The sequence below is a fragment of the Mus musculus genome, chromosome 13 (assembly GCF_000001635.26).
Source record: "Mus musculus strain C57BL/6J chromosome 13, GRCm38.p6 C57BL/6J".
Classification (NCBI taxonomy): Eukaryota; Metazoa; Chordata; class Mammalia; order Rodentia; family Muridae; genus Mus; species Mus musculus.
In genome coordinates, this window is record NC_000079.6 from 15,384,701 (window position 1) to 15,408,902 (window position 24,202).

A 24,202-nucleotide genomic window follows, 5' to 3' on the forward strand; every position below is an offset into this window, starting at 1 on the left:
CTAAATCTCAGAACTCTGCCCTTCAAAAAAAGCACCAAGGTAGTTTACCTCCTCTAGAAGCCAGCAACCCTTCTGCTATAGGCCTGAGAAAAGCAATTTAGTTAAAATACAAGACAAGGACCAAAATAGCAATCATGAATATGTTCAAAGACCTTAACATGGGTATTAATAAATATTTTAAGAGAGAACATTAAATGAAAAAAATTGAATGAAATAATGAAAACAAGTCAAGCTGTAAAAGTAGAATTTAAACAACAACAACAAAATAGAATCACTAAAGAAATGGAAAACTGAAATAAAATTGGACATGAAAAACTCAAGATTACAAACAAAATACTCAGAGATAACCCTCACCAAGAAATTATATAATGTAGAAGAAAGAATTTCAGATCTTGAAGACAAGGTAGAAGAGATAGGTAACTCTGGGAACGAAAATATTAGATCTAAAAATGTCTAGGCATTTCAGAAATCTGAAGCATCCATGAAGTCTGGGAAACCATGAAATAACTAAATTTATGAATAATGAGTATAGAGGAATGTGGGAAGCCACATGTGCCGTTGAAGAGTGGCACTGACTACTGCTGGCCACCACGCATAAGATTGGACAAACAACCAATGTGTACATATGCAGTAAAGTTTTTTGCAAAGACACTGCCTGGCCCAGGCATGATAATGAGGTTCTGTAAGGTACTGAGAGTATAACCAATCAGATGTGAGACATGCAAATGAGGTATGATAATGAGGTTCTGTAAGGTACTGAGAGAGAGTAGCCAATCAGATGAGGAACATGCAAATGAGGCTTAGTGCATAACCAATCCGGGTGTGAGACACGCCCCTCCTAGGCCTATAAAAGCAGCACCAGTTCTGGGCTCGAAGTCTTTTCGCCTCTACAATCAAGCTCTCCCAATAAACGTGTGCAGAAGGATCCTGTTGCAGCGTCGTTCTTCCTGGCCAGTCGAGCGCACGCAAGAGAGGAAGGAGAAGAAACTTAAGTCATAGGAACAGATTTATAATGAAATCAGAAAAAAATCCCAATCTAAAGAATGACATGCCTAACTAGGTGCATACAGAACACCAAACATGCAGGACCATGAAAGGAATTTTCTGGAACCCATAATAATCAAAACACTACATTTATAGAACAAAGAAATGATATAACCAAGTCACATAGTAGCAGGCCCATTATACTAACAGCTGACTTTTTTAAAAAGTGGCCTCTGAAAAGTCAGAAGGGCCTGAACAAGATCTGAGAGACCATAGATACTATCCCAAACTGTTATACCCAGCAAAACTATCAATCGAAATCCACAGAAAAAGTTGAACATTACACAATAAAACCAAATTTGAACAATTTCTGTCTATCAATCTCATTCTACCCAAGGCTCCAAAAAGAAACCTGAAAGAGTCTATCCATACCCAAGAGGATACAAATTATAAATAATTAAGTAACAGTAAATCAAAATGTAAGGGATACATATATCACCTCAACAAAATAATAGAAATCAATAGCACTGCTCCTTAATGACTCTCAATATTAATGACCTCAATAAAAAGACATAGACTGAGCTGGGCGTGGTGGCTCATGCCTTTGATCCCAGCACTCGGGAGGCAGAGGCAGGCGGATTTCTGAGTTTGAGGCCAGCCTGGTCTACAAAGTGAGTTCCAGGACAGCCAGGGCTATACAGAGAAACCCTGTCTCAAAAAACAAAAACAAAAACAAACAACATAGACTAACAAATTGGATTAGAAAACTAGATTCATCTTTCTGCTGCCTCCAAGAAATCCACCAAGAATAGACAATACCTTACAACAATGGTTCTCAACCTTGCAAATGCTGTGACCCCTTAATACATTTCTTCATATTGTCCTGATCCCTAACCATAAATTATTTTTGATGCTATTTCATAACTGTAAATTTGCTACTGCTATGAACTGTAATGTAAATATCTGTGTTTTTGAATGGTTCTTTCTAGGGTAAAAGGATGAAAAAGTTCTACCAAGCAAATGATACCAAGAAGCAAGCAGGTGTAGCCGTTTCAATATCCAACAAAACAAACATCAAACCAAAACCAGTCAGAATAGAGAGGGGATGACACTACATAATTATTAGAAGAAAAATTAATAATAAACTGAAATAATAAACTCACCAATAAAATAATCCAAGCTGGATAGTCAGATTAAAAAAAGTAGTTTCTTCTACATGTTGTCTTCAAGAAATATCACTGGTAAAGATACCCACTGGCTGAGGGCCATGTGGTAGCATAAAATTTATAAAGCAAATATAAGCTAAAAACCACCTGACATAGCTATTTTGAATGCAATTCAGTAAACCACAAATTAAAATTATGCAGAAGAGAAATGGCTAATCTCTACATTTAATTAATAAGACAAATCATTGAAAATATATAATAATTATAAATATGTACTAAATGTTGGGATTCTCAAGTTCATAAAGACAACTGTAATGGATGTAAAAAATCAAGTAAGTTCTGGCTATAAATAAAAAACAGCTATACACCAATTTCCTTTGTGAACATAGGTGCAAAACTTCTCATTAAAATTCTTGCAAACCAAATTCAAAATTACATTTTTAAGATTACACACCATAGTCAAGCTGATTTTGTTCTAGGAATGTAAGGATGATTCACCACACCAAAATTGATACTGCAATACAGTTTATAAAAGAGCGTATAAAAGGTCTTAGAGAGAGCGGTCACAGGATCATACCCGGAACAGATCTCAACATTGTAAAGGCTGTGTTTAACAAATTTATATCCAACATTATTTCCCTAAAGGAAAAAAATCTGGAAGTGTTTCCTCTAAAACCTAGAATGATACAAGAGTGCCAATTCTCTCTTCTTACATCAGATGCAATGCTCAAAGCCAAAGTAAGAGTGTAAGACAAAATAAATGAAAGTGATACAGATCAGAAGTCAAATTATCCCTATTTGCACACTATGTAATTCTATACTTAAAAGACTCCAGCAGGAAACTCTTAGATCTGATAAATCCTTTCAGCAAAATACTAGGATACAAAATCAGTTGCCTTTCTAAGTACCCACAACAAACTTTCCATATTTATTCTATGGGTCCAACATAATATTAAGATCAAAACCTAAAACTAAAAGACAGCTAGAGAATTTTTTCACAAATGTTGATGCAAAAATTCTTAAGAAAATGTTATAATACGGACTTCCATAATGGGTGTACTTGAGACCTAACTCTGTTCCACTAGGTCATACCTTCTAAAGGCTTCACTATCTCCCAGTTGTACCAACATATTGATGACCTTAACCTTTGGGAACCCCTCACCCAAACAATGGTAATATTAAGAAAATCAATTCATATAAAAAGTAAAAATATTATGTTCATGACAACATGTGAAGCAAAGACTTAATAGAGGCAACATTTATCTTGATTTTGTTAAACATGCTTGCAATCAAATAGACTCCTTTAATTTAATAATTAAGAATAATTTTATAATTAAAGTAATTGAATTATTTAGATGCCTTACTTTTAAAATATCAAAAGTAAAACCTGGGGAAAAAAGGAGAAGGACTAAAGAAGAAACAGCCAAAGTCAAGTCCAGAATTCAGACTGTTCTGCATCAAACATTTCTCAATGAACTAAATATCTTAGAAATGTTTTAATATATTCTTATATAAATAGATCAGATCATACTTCTTTTAATGAGAAGATCAAACCCAAGTAAATATGCCATGAATTTCATCTTCATTATTGAGAGATTTGGATTGCTTTCAGTCATATACAAATACAAATATCTGCAATGAACATATTTATATGACTTTCAGTGATATATGAAAATGTACACAGGTACATCTCTGGGAGAGAGATTGTCAGGTCATCAGAATCTGTGCACACCCTGACAATGGTGTTTGAAAGATCTTTTTCTTTCTTTCTTTCTTTCTTTCTTTCTTTCTTTCTTTCTTTCTTTCTTCCTTCCTTCCTTCCTTCCTTCCTCCCTCCCTCCCTCCCTCCCTCCCTCTCTCTCTCTCACTTTCTCTCTTTCTTTCTTTCTTTCTTTCTTTCTTTCTTTCTTTCTTTCTTTCTTTCTTTCTTTTCCTTCCTTCCTTCTCTCTCTCTCTCTCTCTCTCTCTCTCCCTCCCTCCCTCCCTCTCTCTCTCTCTTTCTCTCTTTCTTTCTTTTCCTTCTTTCTTCTCTCTCTCTCTCTCTCTCCCTCTCTCTCTCTTTCTCCCCATCCTTTTGGTTTTTGTTTTAGACAGAGTTTCTCTGTACAGCTCTTGCTATCCTGGAAACCACTCTGTAGATAAGTTTGGTCTGGTACTCACAGCAATCTGGTCCCTCTGACTCCTGGGGTGCTAGGATTAAAAGCGTGTACTACCTCTGCCACCCCTGAGAGCTTGCTTTATGAAATTCACATTCATGCTCTATATTATTTAATGCTTCCGTGTTTGTCAGTTGAATATTTAAAAATCATTCTCTGGTTTAAATGTATATTTCTTTTGTTAAAAGTGAATGCTCAGCTTTATTGCATCTTATCTTTATAAACATGGTTTTCTTTTTTCTGTGAACTGTTTATTTATAGAATTCCCCACTTATATTTGGAATAGATAATGCATTTTCTTAGATCAGAAGTCAAAAATTCCAAGTAAGAATAGTATGGTTTATAAAAAGTAATACAATTCAGAATTTCTCTACCATTCCATCTTCTCACTGCCTAGTACCCTTTCGCATAAATAACCAATTCCATTACTTTTCCATGTTTGTTTCCAAAGAAATTGATGCATAAGCACAGAAATATTTGCATGTGTTTATGCCTGTATGTGTTTTCCTTTGTTTCCCCTCAACTGGTAGCTCATTACACACATTCTTCGTGTTTTGTTTTGTTTTGTTTTGTTTTGTTTTGTTTTGTTTTGTTTTTAAGTAAAATGTTTCTGAAGACTTTTGAGGCTTTCCCCAATTCCACCTGACCAAGGGTAAGCCTGTAACAAGGACCATAATTCTCACTGATTAAATACAGTCAGGGAGGCTCCAGCTCAGAGGAGGAAGAAAACAGGAGAAAGAGGTCTGTTTCTAAGACATGTTGTTCATAAGCTTCTGCCCTGAAGCTATTTCTTCCCACCAGAAACCTCAGGACGGATAAACAGCCCCTCCCAGATTACTGAGAAAAGCAAACAGCAGATGTGCAGCCATGGTTTGAACACATCCAGAGGGGCACAGCACAGACCTTGGGGAATTAGACAGCCACAAGATGAAGAAGGATGGTCCACGCCAAGGCCACATTAGTATAACTCACAGTTGGCCTAGCAAGGCTGCCAGCAAAGCAGAAATGGAGCTCTGATCCTAGGAGCTGCTGGCCCTCTTTCTGGGTACAAGGTGATGCCATGTCAAGAATGGGAAGGCTAGACAAGCCAGGAACATGCTGTGGTGGTGGGACACGGAAAACCCAAAGAAGCAAACAATCCCAAAGCGTAGGTCTGGAGTCAGCCACCGAGGGTGGGGCTGAGTCCCACAAAAGCATACTAACAGACATGGCCTCTGGGCACTGTGACTAACCAGGAAAGATGAGTGATTAAACAAGATCTTACCTGTACTCTGCATATTATAATTAGCTTTGTGCATGTTTAAATTAATTAGGAGATAGATTTATATGTGCCTTGCTCATAGGCTCATTTGCTTCTGTTTGATTCCACCCCTCTTACCTTTTTGTCAGTATCACTAATCAAGGAACCTCATAAGTTGCTGAAGAATGGAAATTTCTAAATACCCAACTCACTGTCCAGATGTGGCCACAGTAGAAAAAGGATTATTTTAGCTACTTCAGTTCTATCCTTTACACATTGATTAACATTAAGTCCCTATGAGATTCCAGACAAAGCAGACTGGGAAAAAGTGATATCATGTTAGACCCTACTTTTAAGGAATTCAGTCTAGTGTGAAAAGAGAGAGGAAAAAACTGAGCAAGTGCTTCGTTCCAGTACAAAACTGTGCAATGACAATAATAACCCAGTATCTCAGAAGTAAAAAGGAAGCATACATCAGTGCATCCAAAGTTCTCAGTAAAAGATTCCCCAAGGAAAGGATGTTTGAGCTAGATAGACTCAAAAGGGTTTGTAGGGATTATCTTGGTAGAAAGGTGAAAGCAAGCACTTCTGGCTCTGGGACCACTGTGCATATAGATACAATCAAATGGAGAAATGGCTCAGAAGTTTATTGCTACTGAGGCAAGGGAGCAGAGAGGTGAGAGAAAATATATGGGCAATGCCAAAGCTGCTAAAGCATTTGAGAAATGCACCCTTTACAATCCCGACGAGTTCCAGTCCCTATGAATTCCACTGAGTATCCATCTACAAGATCATCCAGGGTCACCAGTTTGTGAAACATGACTTGCACAGTTCATCCAAGACCTGAGATAGGATAGCACAAGCCATCACATTTTACACACCAAAACCAGGATGGGATACTCACTCCCACCCTTGCCATTTCCTATTGCTTCCCAACCAAGGGAGTGAAGAACAAATTTATTCACAGTACAAGGGTAATCTGGCATTTAGGAAGTAGAGACCAGAGGGGCTGCTGTACATCCTACCATTCATAAGAAATCCCCACAGCAGAGCTAGTCAGTTCAAATATCAATGGTGCAGAGTTTAAGAAATCTGCCCTTCAAAGTAGAAACATTTTCCCCACAAACAGCTACACTGTGCAACGGTGCTGTCTTTTGTAAGTCTAATCTTCCCATCATTCACCTCATTTATTCTCCTTGACTTTCATGTCAACACCTACCTCAGTAACAACCCTTTTCCTCAAGCTCTTCTCATCCTGGTGTTCTTTAGTTTCCATAACACTGCCTGTGTTCCTCACCCTCACCCTCATACTTGGATATGTATCTTTACTACAAAGTAAACGTGGTAGCCAGGGTTTGTGTGTCCAGAACTCAGGCTCCCATTCTCCTGGAATCAGTGTCCTGCTCCAATCTGCACTCCAACATGGAAAGCTGCCTTCAACTTTTTAGTTGATAGCAAAAAAAGTTTCCTTGAAAGTCTCATTATATGTGTGCCTTTTCATATTTAATGTATTTGTGATGATCAATTTCAACTGTCAATTTGTTGGATCAATAAATAGCTATGGCTTTAGTGAGGCATACATTTTTTTTATGTGTGTATTAGGGCTTTTGAGGAAGATTAACTGAGAGGGTAGGTCATTTTTTGGATGTGAAGGGCACCATTACATACAGTAGTCCTAGAACAAATAAAAGGAAAGAAAGAGAATGAACTAGCTTAGTACAGAGTCAGCCTCTGTCAGTTGATCCAATGCAGTGTGAGCAAGCAGCCTTGGTCATGCACCACCACAGAGACTCCCTCTGCATGTTCCTGCCATGATGGACTGTATCCCATTAAACCATTAACCAAAATAAAATCCCCCCTAGAGTTGATTGTGCTGGGTATTTAGTCATAGCAATGAGACAAGTAACCAATAAAGTGTTTAATGGCAAGTTGTTGTTCATTGTTTTGAGACAGGGTCTCACTAAGTAGCTGAGCCTGGCATTCAAATCTCATTACCCTTCCTGAGCCTTGAGAGCGCTGGGCTTATGGACATATGGTACCACATCTGGTTTAACTGTTCTTGTTTATACTCAGGTGAAAATGACCCTTACTTTCAATGCTCTTCTTTCTTTTTGACATTGCTACAACATTTTGCAGTGGCCACATTTATGGGTAGGATATCTAATGAGTAAGTTTCCTGCCCCAGGGTCCTCTTGGTACCCATGACTTAATCCCTTCTTCCTGTCAGTCCAAGACCATACTTCTGAAGAGTTTGACAGTCAGAGCCCCTTCCCTGGGATGTGATATTAAACTATGCATAGGGTTTAGCATTCCCACTGGTCACTGTAACAACCATAACATATAAACTTGGGAACTGTTGGTTTTATATATTTCTGACATATGGGAGGAGGAAAAGCTAGAAAAACTAGCTTTTAAAAATAGGATTATAGAAGAAATAAAAAATTCTTTTATTAGTGGATATTAATCCACACCAGAATGAGGCTAGACCGTTTGTGATAGTTTGTATATGCTCAGTTCCTCCTCCACCATATTTGCCTGGATGCTGCCTTGATGATAGCCCCAATTAAATGTTGTCCTTATAAGAGTAGCCTTTGTCATGGTTCATAGCAGTAGAACCCTAACTAAGAAGTTGTATCAGGGACTAGGGTATTGCTGTGATTGGCCTGACCAGAATGTGAATTTTAGGACTCTGGATTTGGAAAGCAGTGGAATGCTTTAAATGGGGGTTTAATGGGCTATCAGAGTAAGCATATGGAAGACTTTGTTGCTGAGAGTTCTACATCTTCATCTGAAGGCTACTAGCAGAATACTGACTTCCAGGCAGCTAGGATGAGGGTCTTTAAGCCGACACCCACAGTGACACACCTACTCCAACAGAGACACACCTTCTAATAGTGCTATTCCCTGGGCCAAGCACATACAAACCACCACACCTTTCTCTACTCCATGCACAATATTTAACTCAAATGAATCAGAGCACTGAATCTAAATGCAGAGGTGGTTTTTTAAAAATTCTTAGACAAAAATATTGCCATAAATTTCTGAGACCTTGGAGTAAAAAGCATTTTCTTGAACATTACAACAAAAGCACAAACAACAAAAGAATAATAGATGAAATGGTTTGTATTATGTTTAAAGACGTATACCTAAAGGACATCCAAAAGTTAAAACACAACCCAGAGACTGAAATAAAATATTTGCAAATCATGTATCTTACAAGGAAGCTGCATCCAAAATATATCTATTACTCATAACTTGACAATAAAAAAAACCTGTCTGAAAATTTTCTAAAGGCTCTGGCTAAAAACCTTGGCTGGCTATAACATGCTATGAAAACCAATCATTTACCAAAATTAAGAAGCAGAGTAATGAGGCCTGTGATGATTAGTCCAAGTTATCACCTTGATAGGTTCTAGAATCATCCAAAAGACAAGCTTTTGAGCATGCCTGTGAGGAAATGGTTAGCTTCTGAGAATGCTTGTGATATCTAGGTTAGGATAGTCAAGGTAGGAAGACTCACAAACACTCTGTGGATTGGACCCCTGAAACTGAATTCAAAGGAGAAAAAAGATGAATAGAAGCATTTATCACTCTCTACTTTCTGACTGTGGATGCCATGGCCTTGGCTGTCCGATTTCCTGCAGCCGCGACTGCCTCACCATGGTGGACGATGAGCTAGAATGAACCCTGTCTTCCTTATGTGACTTTTGTCAGATGTTATATTACAGCAGCCCAGTAAAGTCATTAAGACAAGAGCGAAAGAGTCATATTTAATCAACAAGTTTAAAAAACATGCTCAAGGGCTTCCTCATCAGAAAAATGTGTCTGCAGGTACATTTTCCTTCATTTGAATTATTTCTGTGGTTTGATTGCTAGTCACATGCTCGCCCATCCCATAGATGGTCCACAAAGCCATGATGAGTAATGAAGAATGCATCTACTGAATGGGTTTTGCATCAGATCAATATGAAGGGCCTTGAATAAAGTTTCAAAGACAAAACAATCTGAACAGATACAAAGATTATAAAATAATAATAATAATATACTAATCTCTTATGTCTAGAATATGATAGAAGGACTGGTAAGTATCTATGCTCTGCCGTTAGCCAAAACTTAAGAGATGAGTAGAAGTTAGCCTAGAGTAACAAGATATAAGGAGGAATCCTGGCCAGAGGAGACAATATTGTGCCATAAAGTTTACTCACAATATTGGGAATAAAGTTTAACAGAGTTTGTGCACAGTAGTGAGACTTCAAAGGACTTCAGACTTTCCAGGGGACAGAGCTGCACATAGAGGTTTGCAGTGATATAGAATGATAGTATTATCATTAAGATAAAATTGATATTGCATGTGAATTAAGAAAATATGGTCAAAGAAATTAGAAGGGAGTTAAACAATGATTTCAATATCTTTCCCCAGGAGATGATAAAAATCAGAACAAAGCTGGAACCTTTTATCTAAAGACCATGAGGCTGATGCAAGACTCTCTGAGATGGTTCACTGCAGCAGGGGTGTATTGAATAACCATGGAGCTCTGACAATGAAACAAGCATAAAAAGAAGGTATTTTCCCAATTAAGACTATGACTTTCCAGTAATAACTATAGGACCATTTTAATTGAGATAAATCTTAGACAACAAAACACATCTTTTCCCCCAGTAGATCTATTAATTTTCACCAGTGTAGAAAGAACACATGGCACAATTCTTTCACCCCCCACCCCCAAATCTTTCTCAGAGCCTTCTTGCAATTACCACCTCTTCCTACTCCAACCTTTTGCATTTACTCTCTGTCCCTTTGAATGTTGTAGAAATGGAACTATAGTGTTTATATGGCCACTTTCATAAACAACATGTATTTAACATACAGTCAGAATTATTGCCTGCTTTGGCAAGTCCTTTGTTGTGTGTTAGGTTTTGGAAAGGGGTGGCAAAAGTTCAAGAGGGCACTGAGATAGATTATTGGGGAACAAGGAGTTTATTAGAAGAGTTATTAAGCCATGGCCAGCCAGCCAGCCAGAGAGGCAACAGTAAGGCAGGGCTTAGAGGAGAAAGAAACCTGAGCACTTGGGGCAGAGGAGGGAGGCTCTTTGCAGAGCTGCTGAGGATGGGGGAGGTTTCACAGCAAGAGCCTGGAGCCAGGCGCTTGGATTCCCTGGCAGGAGGCAGAGAAGGGGGTGGGGAGCAGGATGTGTCACATGCCAATAATCCCTTTGATGTTAACTCACTTCCCAGGTAAGAAATAATGGCTAGGGGATTGTCTATTCACTAGGGACTCACAGACAATGTATCAGCAGGGTGCCTGTCGGAATCTTGTGCAGGCGAGAGAAGGCTGCAGCAGGTATGGTGGCCTGCACAGGGGCTAGACACTCGCATTCTTATATTCCTAGTATCACATCCATACAATCAAGCCCTTTTGTTTATGTACTTTTTTTAAAAAAGAGTAAAAAATGATTTTACAGGAGAGGGAGGTAAACCCAAATTGACAGTTGGCTTGTGGCTCATCCAACTTCTGAGCTGAACAAGGACGCAAATGGTGGCGGTGGGGGCGGGGGGGGGGGGCTCTTCTTCTGTAGTCCCCTAGTGCTGAGGCTGCCATTTGCATCCTCCCATCCAGAGGTTGCTATTCAATTCACGTGATGTATAAACTGAACACTATTCTGGATGAGCTAGACGAGAATGCAGAGTAAGGAGGAGCCTGCTTATGGATGGAATCAAAATCACATGATACGTCAGAAGTCCTGGGAGAGTTTCAGTTGGAATTATTGACAGGAAAGGGTGGACGATAAGCAGGAGACATTTAATTAGCTTCCAGTGTTTGGTTATTATGAATAAAGCTGCTACCAACACATGCACATAGGTTTCCTCTAAATAGCAATCTCATTTCTTTGGGTAAATGCCTGAGGAAGAGTGTGCTGCTGAGCAGCACAGTAGGAACATGTATGACTTTATAAACAAACAATGCCTTTCCAAAGACTTGTAATAGTTTGCAATGTTACAAAGACAATAAGTGAGAGCTCCAGTTCCTCATGATTTTCCCCAAAGTCAATGGTATTAGCATGATTCTTTTGTTTCTTGTTCCTTGTGAGGTTGTTTTTAGCCATTCTCATAATACATAGTAGTACTTCCCTATGGTTTTAATTTGTATTCCCATGATGCTAATTGTGCCCTCTATACCATTCTACAGCAATTAACCATCCATGATCTCTTTCTTCTTACCTCTCTTTTCAGATTTTTTCAATTGAGTGGCTAGACTTTCTCTTTCTTTCTTTCTTTCTTTCTTTCTTTCTTTCTTTCTTTCTTTCTTCCTCATTATTGAGTTTTCAGAATTGTTTACATGTCCTGGAAGCAGGAGCAGTATCAGGTCTCTTCTTTGCTATCCTGCATTGCTTATCAACACAGATGCATCCTCAGCTGTGCATTGTGACACCATGAAGTAGACTTACACAGGTTTGTGTGGTCAGTCACTGGAAAGGACCTCTTGATGTCATCAAGAGGTGGCTGCTGGTACCGCGTGGCTTAGTGTTTTACAGCTAATTCTTTTAGTAAACAGAAGGAGTATACACTCAAAACAATAAACAACCAGTGTGAGTTGTTTGTTGTCGTTATCAAGCATTGTATACATCCATAATTATACAGGCTAAACTTCTCTATGTCTGACACCACAGAGGGTTTGTTCACACTGGCATTACCATAAACTCAAGTGTTTCTATACATGTCATGATAACTATCATGTCAGGATACTATAGGACAGTGTCAGGTGCATCATAGTTTTAAGAAATCTGTCATGCATGAGGTTTGCCATTGACTGAAATGTCAGTGTGCACACATGGCTGTCTTTTGTCCCTATAACCTGTTTTTCATTTTTTCACTAGGGTTTGCCAGAGAATCAAAGTATTTAATATAGTAAGAGGGGCAAAGGGAGTTTGAGTTCCCCCTTTTTCTTTGATGGTTTATCATCCCGAGTTTATATCTTTGTCTAATCTAATATTACAAAGGCTTTGTTCCAAACTTTATCCAAGTTGTTTTATGTGAGGAGCGGGTGTGGCAGCAGTCCCAAGATGGCGCCCGGGACTGCAGCTAAGTCTTATGACTTGCACCTGACTTCCTCATACACCTGAAAATAAGCCACGACCATCGTGAGAGCTGCACAGGTGCACCATGATGCTGGCGGTTTAAACAAGTCCATATTTGGTGGAGACATGCCCCTGCCGCCCTGATTGGCTGAAGCTGCGTGCCTGGTGAGGTGATGTGGCCTGCTGTGAGTGGATGGGGACTGAGAGTATATAAGAGTGAGAGGCCTGGGGTTTGAGGGAGATATAGATGAAGAGAAAGAAGAGAGATGAAGACTGAAGTTTGCTGAATAAACTGCTGTTAGAAGGACTGGTGGTCGTGTCGTTCTTGCTGGTTGAGAGCTGACGCGACAGTTTTATACTTGTAAGTTTTTATTTATGTTTATACTCCACTTTACTTGGTTTTTATACATGATGCTGACAAAGTATTTTTTTACTATGGCCTGAAAACTGACATTTGCATTCTTAGGACAAATGATTTCCCTATGAACTGAAAAAGAAAAGTCTACTCCAAACTTTCAGATCAAAAGTAGAAGAGATAATAGCTGGCTAGGACCAGAACATCCAGAAATACTTAAGAAGAATTTTAAAACAGCAGATGGTTGGATTTCTTAAACATTTCATTCTTTATCTAGAGTAAATAGCCAGTGACTCTAGCTTTATCATTGTAGCTTGTTTCTATGATTCCTATAAAAAAGTTAGGATAAAATCTAAATTAAGATGACTCTTTAATTTTTGGTTTTTAAGTTCTCAGGTAAAGTTAGACTCTAGTGGTATAAGACTCTGGCGAGTCTTAGCTTACCAGGGACCCACTGAGTGAACAACACAGAGCCAGGAATCAATCCAAAAAGCAAGATGAATTTATTGTTCCAACATGATGTGGTTGTCCTATACCTGATAGAGAGGTGGCAACCTCAGGCAGCCCATTAGGTGAATTTTTATATTGTTTTTTAGAGTGGCAGCAAATAGGTACAATATTATTGGTAGAACAGTTCATTCTTTAAACTGATTAGTCTTACTATTGCATATGCCAGCAAGATTTTGCTGAAGGGACCCATAGCTGTCTCGTATGACAAATACAGAAGTGGATGCTCACAGTCATCTATAATATGGAACACAGGGCCCCCAATGGAGAAGCTAGAGAAAGCACCCAAGGAGCTGAAGGGGTCTGCAACCCTATAGGTGGAACAACAATATGAACTAACCAGTACTCCCAGAGCTCGTGTCTCTAGCTGCATATGTAGCAGAAGATGGTCTAGTCGGCCATCGTTGGGAATTGGAATTGGGAATTGGGAATACCCCTTGGTATTGCAAACTTTATATACCCCAGTAGAGGGAAATGCCAGGGCCATTGTGGGAGTAGGTGGGTAGGGGAGCAAGGCGGGGAGAGGGTATAGGGAACTTTCAGGATAGCATTTGAAATGTATATAAAGAAAATATCTAATTTAAAAAACCTGATTAGTCTTTAGGAAATGAGATGGTAAGGGCTTTCCTTGGCTGCAGAGGTGCAACAGTCCCTCTGCCCTGAGGAATGTATCTACATGCTCTGGGCTTCCCTGGTATGCAGGTGGTCAGTGATCATCCCCTCTGTGGTCTGAGGAATGTAATTAGCTTCTCCCTTCTGGAGGGGAGGGGTGCCTACGTGTTCTGTGACCTTTCTCTTCTAGGAAGGGATGAGGTCTGGTGGAATTTCCCAAAGTCCCTGAGCTGACCTCTTCATTTCCCCCTTTTCATTGTGCATGTTTCAATCCTGAAGCTATTGTGGATAGCTATGCAGCTCATATCTCTGGTCCTCTGTATTTAGCTCTTGATATCTTTGTCTCAGGAACATCAAGTGTACTGTACCTATGCAATCTTTTATAAAAGCAACTAAGTGACTTAGAATGTAAGGGCCAAAGGTCAGAAACAGGAACAAAATGATCAGGGGTCCTAACAATGCAGAAATCCAGGGGGAGCTGTTAAACCAAGACTCGAACCATCCTTGGGCTTGTTTTCTTTCTCTCCTTCTCTTGGCTAGATGCTCTTGTGCCTTTGCCATAGAATCTTTAACCACCCCTGAGTGGTCAAGGTAAAAGCAATACTCTTCCCTTAGGACTGCGCAAAGCCCTCCCTGTTGTAAAAAGAGTAAATCTAGAACATAGTGGTTCTGTAGGCCTACTTCAGAGAGGAAGGGTAGGGACTCTTGAAAGTGGGTGATTGATTCTTCGATCCTCTCTATGTCTAAGTCTATGACAGCCCTGAGCTTTTGCCTTGTAGTACCAGGGAAGAAGTCCCTGTCGCTACTCCTGCTGTGCCCAGTCCAAGTAAGAGAGACACTGTCAAGGCAGTGATGGGTTCTTGTTTGGTACAATAGTACCCATCCCATCTATCTAACAGTTCTTCATACGGATAGTAAACCAGCCTGGGCACCAACTGAACTAATATACAAAAATCTCTAGATATACTTAGGACACGGGGGTGTACAGAGGGGATGAGTGAGCCCAGCTGAGCAAAGGGACCCTTGGGAGGAGGGGACATTGCCCAGGCAGATTCCCATGCCAGTCACTGCCTGTAGGGTGATCCCTACACCCAACTTCTGGGCCCATCAGCAGGAAGAGGACTTGTTAGACAGGCTAATATTGGGGGAGACAAAGGCAGTCCCTTCATAATATAGGGGAGCTATATCATAGCAGAGCCAGCAAGAACAAGTCACTTTGGACCTGGATTCACTGAGTACTGGGAAGGTCTTACTGATAAGCTCAGTCAGTGGGGCCAATTCTGAGAGAAAAGGGAGGGTTATTCCTGGATATTGGGGATCATGACAGTAGTTAACCGTACCTGGGTTAGTGCTGGGGGCTTGGGCATGGTAGCTTATGGCAGACACTCATAACCTACTTACTGGTTACCATAGGGTTAGTAGAGGTTTCTATCTTGAGTTTGATGGGAAAAAAAAAAATTTATCATCATATCCTTCCTGGTATAGTCTGAGGCCCCATGTCACCTATCCTTGGCCTCTTTCCCTTTCTGAGTAAACTGCACAGTGATTGGGTTGCAAGAAAACTTGAGGCATTGATCCTCTCCAGCCCACATTCCTGAGGGCTGTTGGCTTCCCCAGGAGACTTCTGGATGTGCTCCTGAATGAATGTTCTCCAATGACTTGTGATATCCCCCACAATTGCTACTCATGAGTCCCCTTCCTTCAGAGGATCTGCTCACTGGGATTAAATCCCGGCTTGAGCTCAGATTCCAGTAGGTATCACCCAAGCTCTCACAGCCCCAAGCAGCACAGTAGAAATTTTCTGGGCCCCTGCACTAATAAGCTAAGGACCTGGATCTCTCATCTCGTGGGCATACATGAATTGGGACCTCACATAGGTGGTCTCTTACTTGGGGGTGTCCGCATCCTATGCTCCTTCCTCCCAGCCCTTTTCCTGGGCATGGCATTAGTGAACATGATGCTTTCCTATGACATTCTGGCAAGACCCTCCCCACTTTACCTTTTGATTTGGAATTTCCCAGGTGTCCAATCTGGCTGCCAGGTCACACAGATCAAAAGTTAGAGGGGGCCACCAAGTAAAAGGGAGTGGTCTTGGGTTACCCTGGCCACCTCATTGCCCGTTAGGGTTGATGATATATTCCAGGTCAGTTTGGTGGGCTGATGTGGGCTAGATTCAGCACTCAGCTCCTTATACCATATCAGAATCAGAAACCCCATAAGGGTCAGGAAATTCTTCATCCTTGGTGGCCTACCAAATGACCTTGAGCTTTAAAGTGTTGCTTGTCTTCTTCACGCTCCAAGGTGGGTGGTCTCCAGGGGGTGGACAGGTCACTGGTTTCATGTGAGGAGCATGTATCCAGGCAACTATGCTATCTACTTTGTCTATCTGATGTCAGCGAACACGGACACTGTCACTGATCTGGAACCAATGTGGCACCTCAGTCATTCCTGGAACATAAATGGCAGACAACTGGGACCATATTTCTCTCTGAACTGCCTCAAGGGACGCCAGTCTTTTGACAAGGTCTTGATCTCCTTCTTGGGAGATCTCTATTATAGGCCCAGTGGCCACCAATGGAGCTGGGCCTCCATAGTGGATCTTGAAAGGTGTTAGGTTGAAATGATAGGGGGTGCTCTGGCCTGGGAACAAGACCAAGGGAAGGAGTACCACCTAGTCTCTGCCAGTTTCTAAGGTCAGTTTAGTCAAGGTCTCTTTTAAGGTTCTATTTATCCTTTCTACCTGGCCTGAACTCGGGGAACAGTATACACAATGAAGTTTCCAATCTGTCCCAAATACTTTTGCCAACCCCTGGCTTAACTGAGAGATGAAGGTGAGTCCATTATCACACCAATTACCTTGGGTATCCCAAACCTGGGAAAAATCTCTTCTAGGGTCTTCTTGGCCATGACTGAAGCCATCTCCTGTTTCATGGGAAAAGCCTCTACCCATCCTGAAAAAGTACCTACAAAGGCTAGTGACTATTTATAACCATATTTTCCAGGCTTAACCTCTGTAAAATCTACCTCCCAGAAGACTCCTGGTTTATTTCCTCTAGGTCTCTTCCCTGTACCTATCTTGGTATGGCAGGCATTACTTGTTGACAGACTTTGCAGCTCTCTGATATTTCCTCTACCAGGTATTTTAGGTCCATGATGAACATCCTGGATCCCTTAATGGCTTCTATCAGCTTTCTGCTGCCTAGTGAGTCCATTTATGTATCTGTCATAGCAAGTCTCCGGCCTGGTCCCAAGGGAGGATGACTTTTCCCTCTTGGGTTTTCCATTGATCTTCACTCTTGAGATAGTAGTTGGTAGGGTAGCTAGAGATCTGGGCCTCCTCCTCCTTAGTGTAGACTAGGTGGGGCCGGGCACTGCCCCAATGAGGCCATTCTTTAACTTCTCCGCTGGTTGGTTTGTTAAGCTTTTTCCATTGTATCAGCACAGGTACAAGGTCTTTAAAGGCTATCTCCTTGGCTGCTTTATCAGCTAGGTTGTTCCCTACAGCTATATGGCTCTCCCCCTTATTGTGGCAGGGACAGTGGATAATGCTCACCTTGGTTGGCCTTAGGAGGGTGTTTAGGAGGGCCTTGATTTCAGCCTGTTTGTTTGTTTGTTTGTTTGTTTGTTTGTTTTGAGACAGGGTTTCTCTGTGCAGCCCTGGCTGTCCTGGAACTCACTTTGTAGACCATGCTGGCCTCAAACTCAAAAATCTGCCTGCCTTTGCCTTCCAAGTGCTGAGATTAATGGCGTGTGCCACCACCTCCCAGGCCTCAGCCTTATTCTTACCTTCTCTTCCATTTGATGTTAAAAGTCCCATCTGTTGGTAAATTGCCCCTTGTACATGTGAGGGGGCAAAGGCATACCTGCTGTCAGTGTAGATGTTGATCTTTTTGCCTGCCCCCAAGTCCAGGGCTTTGGTCAGAGCTATTAGCTCTGCCTTTTGAGCTGACATTCCCGGAGAAAGTGGTTCTGCCCAGACCACCTGGCACCCATCCACAATGGCGGCCCTCACCTTGTTGTCCCTCTACTAGGTGGCTGCTGCAATCAGTGAACCAGATCACCTCTGCATTGGGGAGCAGCTGATCCGATAGGTCCTTTCACCATCCTTGGTCCTCAGAATCCTGTTGGCAATCATGAGCTGGTGGGTCAATGTCTGGTTCAGGAAGCAGAGCGGCCGCATTGAGGACCACTGATGACATGAAGGCCACCTCATCTGAGTTTAGCAACAGAGTCTGATAATTAGTCATGCCGGTGTTAGTCAGCCATCAATCTGGGGGCTTGTGACCAATGCTCTCCATGGCATGGGGAGCTGTCATGGTCAGGTTTTGCCCCAGAGTCAATTTATCAACATCTTTAACTAGAACCGCCACCACCCAGCAGCGACAGAGTCTAATTTCTTTGACAGGCAACTGGGCACTTCCAGGGCCCCCAGCTGCTGAGTGGGCTATCCCCCTGTTCTCTGCCACATAAAGGTAGAAAGGTCTGCTAGCATCAGGCAGTCCTAGAGCAGGGGCCTCAAGCAAAGCCTACCTAATCGTGTCAATAGCCTGTTGCTCTTCTTCCTCCCAATGGAAAGACTGTCCATTTTTAGTCAGAAGGTAGAAGGAGGCAGCCAATTCAGCAAACCCTGGAATCCATAGCCGGCAGAGCCCAAACATGCCCAGGACTTCTAGTACCTGCTTGGGGCTCTGAGGAGGAGGGATGTGCAGGATGGTCTCTTTTTGAGCATTGGGGAGCCAGCGCCGGCCATCTTTCAGCAGGTAGCCCAAATAACTTTTTATGGCAGATTTGGGCCTTTTTGGCTGAGGCTCTGTATCCCAATCCTCCCAGTTCCTCTAAGAGGCATTTAGTCCCTTCTAGACAGTCCTCCTTGGTCTCAGCCACAATCAAAAGGCCATCTACATACTGGGCAAGGGTTACTTATGGATTGGACTCACGGTAGATTGTAAGGTCCCAGTGTAGGGCCTCGTCAAAGAGGGTCGGGTGAGTTCTTGAATCCTGGGGCAGCCTGGTCCATGTGAGTTGCCCATTCACCCCCTGCTCAGGATCCTTCCACTCGAATGCAAAGTAGTCCTGACTTTGGGGAGTCAATGTTAGGCAGAAGAAGAAATCCTTGAGGTCCAGGATGGTGTACCAAGTCCTAGAGGGTGGCAAGGAGCTCAATAGGGTATATGGGTTAGGTTCAGTAAGGTGTATATCAGCAACTCACTGGTTTACCTCCCATAGGTCTTGTACTGGGCAATAGTCTTGGGTCCCGGTTTTCTTCACAGGCTGGAGGAGAATATTCCAAGTTGACTGGCACTTCTGCAAAATCCCTTATTCTAGAAGCCTGGTAATGTGGGTCCTAATTCTGTCTTGGGCCTCCCTCGACATTGGATATTAGCGCACAGACACTGGGGAGGCTTGGGCTCTGAACTCCACATGGATGCGGGGGCTGGTTGTTGGCCTTCCTCATCTCAGCCCAGGCCTGGGGAAAGGCCTTGAGCCACCAGTCTAAATCATGGGGTGCCCGGTCCAAGGTCTCAAACAACTTGTACTCATTCTCCAGCCTGGAGTCAGGACTTGGAGTGGTTCTCCCTGGGGACCTTTAACTTGGGACCCCTCTAGGAGGAAATGGATCTGGGCTCCCATTCTGGTGAACAGGTCCCGGCCAAGGAGGGGGGTAGAGGCAATCTGGGATAGCCATGAAAGAGTGAAATACCCAGTCCTGCCCAGATCAACTGATCTTCAGTTAGTCCATGAATATTGTTTGGTCCCAGTGGCACCTTGTACCCATGATGCCTTTTTGGACATGGGCCCATGTGTTTGGAATAATACTGAATGTTGTACCCCAGTGTCTACCAGAAACTGAATAGACTTCCCCTCCATCTTTAGAGTTACCCTGGGTTTGGGGACAGGTTCCGAACCCCATGCCCCTTAATTGCTTTCTTCGCCTAGGGCTAATATCTTCTGAATCTGGGGGCACTTTTCCCAGTCTTGGGGCTTTTCCCCCTGCTTCTTTTTGTTGGGACATTCCTGGGCCCAATGGCCACACTCCTTACAGTAAGCACAAGGTTCTTTCTCAAGTGGGAGCCTCTGCCATCTAGCCTGAGGTTCCTGATCTTCTGTTTCCCCTGACCACTGTTGCTAGAATTCTCTGTAGGTTCTTGTCTTGATGCTTTTCTCTTCTAAGTTATTTCTGTTCTGCCTCTTCTTGCTTTCCTTCCTCTTCCTCTTCTTCAGTTCCCTTATTATGATATACCTTCTCTGCTACCTGCACTATCTCTCTCAAAGACTTACCTTGCAATCTCTCTGGTCTCTAAAATTTCTTCTTAATGTCTCTCACAGCCTGATCTATGAACATTTTTCATGAAATTGGAATCATTTCTGGCACGATTCTCTCCCACTCTACAGTTGTGAAAAGCACTCTTATGAATTGCTGGATATCATCCCAAGTGGGCTAGTGAGTAAACAAGACAGTCTCAAAACAATTAATCAACCCTTTAGGGTTGTCTGAGAAAGGGGGCTGGGGGGTGCTGAGCCTTCCAGTTATACAGGTTGGCCAAAGAGAAAGACCAATATTACATGTCTGGATTTCCATCCTCATCTATGGGACCATAGGCTTGGAGGTGGAGGGCCACTGTCATCTCTGGAGGGGTGGCCCTCTTGCTCCTGATGCCCATGGTGGGACCTGGATTCCCCTTTGGTGGTGGAAGTGAGGGGGTAGAGAGCCAAAAGGGATGGGACAGACATGGAAGTATCCTCCTGGGGTATCTGGGAAGCACTAGGTGCAAGGGCAGGGGCCTACAGAGGAGGAGGATCCAAGAGGAGAATGTCTACTGTCCATGGATCCTGGAGAACTTTCTTCTTATGGCCTGGCTCTGCAGGCAGCACAGTCTGTCCCTGGAGCACTAGAATCCTGTTAGGAAGGAACCCCTAATCCAAGAGGGAAGGTCAGTTAATAAGTCCCTCCAGACCACAATATAGGGCACCTGAAAGAGATGGGTAGCAGACCTTCTTCTGAATGGCCACAACTACAGGGAGGTCAAAGGTCCCCTCCGGAGACCATTCAACTTCGAAGGTGGGCCATTCTGATAAGCACAAAGTCCTGAGCGTCTTTTTCTTTACCTCCAGTGACAGGTTACATGCTCACCACTGGAAATCATCCCCATGACTCAGGACAATCCTCAGCAGAGTAGAGTGTTGCTGTTCCATGTCCAAAAAATTTCATCAGCCCCAGTCCAAGAACACACAGAAAGATAATCAAGACGCAGACAAATTGCCCCATCACTGATGGAAGAATCCAGTTACTCAGGTGACACGGCAAGCTTATGCTGGGACCAGGTCTGATGGAGGGGAGCCCTCCCTACTTTCTCTAGGGGATCTGAAGCGTCCTTCAGGCTCCCTCCGTCTTGACGTTGAGACACGTCAGCCTGCCACTCTTAACTGCCCCAAACACCATGGGCTCTCAGAGCTCCCCAGAGGCTTGCAAGCAAACCAAAAGTTCATTCAGGCTTATTATAGACTCAAACTTTGACAAAGAGCAAGACAGACAAAAACAAAAACAAAAACAAAAAACATGGTACCTGCTTGAGATGTCCAATTCACCACTCTCAGGTGTATCCCCACAGGAGGTCAGATTCCCAGCCAATGCACCAAATGTAAGTCTCTGAGGAGCCTTAGCTTACTGGGGAACCCTGAGTGAACAACATGGAGCCAGGAATCAATGCAAAAAGCAAGAGGAATTTATTGTTCCAACATGTTGGGGTCGTTTTACACCCGGCAGAGAAGTGGCAACCTCAGGCAGCCCATTCAGTGAGTTTTTATAGTTTTTAGAGCAGAAGCAACTAGACACAATATGATTGGTGGAACAGTACATCTTTTAGACTGATTGGTCTTTAGGGAATGAGGTAGCAAAGGCTTTCCTTGGATGGGGGGATGGGAAGAGTGACAGGGAAGGGGGGCAACGGTCCCTCAGCCCTGAGGCTGGCTTCCCCTATCTGCTCTGGGCTTCCCCTATCTGCAGGTGGTCAGTCCCACCTGTGGTCTGAATAATGTAATTAGATTCTCCCTTCTGAAAAGGAGGGGTGCCTATGTGTTCTATGACTTTTCTCTTCCAGGAGAAGAGGGGTCTGGTGGAAGTTTTCACAGTTCCTGAGTTGACCTCTTCAGTGGTAAGCTTATCTTTCAAATGTATCCATTGTTCTTCCTGATAAATTATTGGTAGTTAAATTAAACTTCTGACATTTCTCATGAAAACATATTATGTTTTATTTTACTGGTCCAAAATTCTTAGTCCTGGTGATACATTCATCAAAAGTATTGCTGAATGAATGTGTCAGGAAGATGGTTTTGTACTTTGATAAATAATTTTCCAAATTCTGCTAAATAGTAAAACAGATAGGCAAGGAGTTTGCATCCTTTGGCCTACAATGACAATGAGGTGCCTCTGAAGGCTTTCTGGTTTTTGTTGTTGTTATTGTTTTTGTTGTTATTGTTGTTGTTTTGTATTTAGAGTCATACAATTGTGAACTTTAATATGTGCCTGAATTTAATGGTCTAGAGGCTTTTAACTGGCATTACCACAGTAGAGGTAGACTAAGCATGGACCATGGTGTAGCTAGTGTGTGAGTACATAACGGAGAAAACAACAACAAAACCAAACCAAAACAACAGTAAAAACCAGTGCTACAACCTCAAATCAGGATGATATAGAAAAATATGGAGGAAACCTTACTATTTAAGACTCTTCTCTGAGAGAAAACTATGGGAAGCTAGAGATACTGTAATTGGCCTTGTGTTGATTAACTTTTGTCAGTTTGGCACAAATTAAAGTCTTCTAGTAATAGAGGACCGCAATTTTAGAATCACCTCCATCAGATTGGCCTCTGGGCATGTGTATATGACATTTTCCTGACTAAGCTTTGATTTGAGAAAACCCAGTCTACCATGGGCTGTGCCAACCAGGAGGCAGGTAACCAGGTGATTGTATTAAAAGCAAACTGAGTAACAATGAGGATCATGCCAGTAAACAGCATTCCTCCATGACCTGCTTCAATTCCTGCCCTGAGTTCCTGTCTTGGTGTTCATAAGGGATGGGCCATAAGCCAAACAAACTTTTTTCTTTTAAATCCCAATTTGCTTCTGGTCAGTGTTTTAGAACAGTAGGAAAGGAGAGAGAGAGAGAGAGAGAGAGAGAGAGAGAGAGAGAGAGAGAGAGAGAGAGCGAGCAAACTAGAACAGAAACTGGTAGTAAAAGAAGAGTATGCTGTAGTGAACCTTTGTGTATTTGCCTTTGTGGTGTAGGGTGGGTGAGATCATGGAGATATTTGGAGCTTTGGACTAGAGAAGCTATTGACTGTTTAGAGATTTCTGGATTGTGGGAACTCAAAAGTTAGGAATGTTGAGCAAGATAAAGGATGCCTGACTTGTGAAGTTTTCAGAGGAAAGCAAAGACTATCAGAGTTGTTTGTGTGATGTTTTGCTTTAATACTCTATAGTTTCTGGACAGCTTGAGCTGAAGAATCAACTATGAGTAACAAGAAACCAGCATCCTTAAATTGAAATCTTTGATTTACCAGAACAATCAATGCTGGTTACCTAGGCCTGAAAAATAAGCTATGATTTTAATAGAAGACCAAATCACTAAAGTGAAATCTTCTGGGAAGTATTTCCTCATGGGCAACACACAAAAGTTGTGGTCCTGTAAAGCCAAGCCTGTGTCCAAGGCTGGAAGCAGAACTTGGCAATGTGTTAGTTTCCCATTTTGGTACTGATTTTACAGGCATAAAGGGGTCATTGAGTGCATTGATGTCATTGAGTTACAGGGGTTACCCAGCATATTGGACATGCAGGTATGATGGGGTAACAGTAGACCAGCAAGTGTGTAGAGGAGCCAGCATGAACATACTACACATGCTGTGTGTACTTTGGATAGCAGATCCAGAGAGTTGGTGCTATTCAAGTCCTTTAAAGCTCAAAAGATCATGAATGAGTTCCAGAGTTGGATACTGAGCTATTCATGGTGTTGGAGTTTGATTTGACTTTGGTATGAATGTGGCCTGGTTCTTCCCTCTTGAAATAATAAGGTATATAATTTATTTTATTTTAGAGGAGCTCACAGCTGA

At 42.2% G+C, this 24,202-nt stretch overlaps 1 long non-coding RNA gene across 1 annotated transcript in view; it reads left to right on the forward strand.

Moving 5' to 3' along the window:
- Gm20043 overlaps nucleotides 1–24,202 on the forward strand; it is a 37,477-nt gene that overhangs the window by 9,077 nt on the left and 4,198 nt on the right. Inside the window, exons 3-6 of the long non-coding RNA XR_105531.1 lie at nucleotides 9,967–10,109; nucleotides 20,424–20,538; nucleotides 21,210–21,890; nucleotides 22,196–22,249. This is a non-coding gene — a long non-coding RNA (predicted gene, 20043). The remainder of the gene's footprint in view (nucleotides 1–9,966; nucleotides 10,110–20,423; nucleotides 20,539–21,209; nucleotides 21,891–22,195; nucleotides 22,250–24,202) is intronic.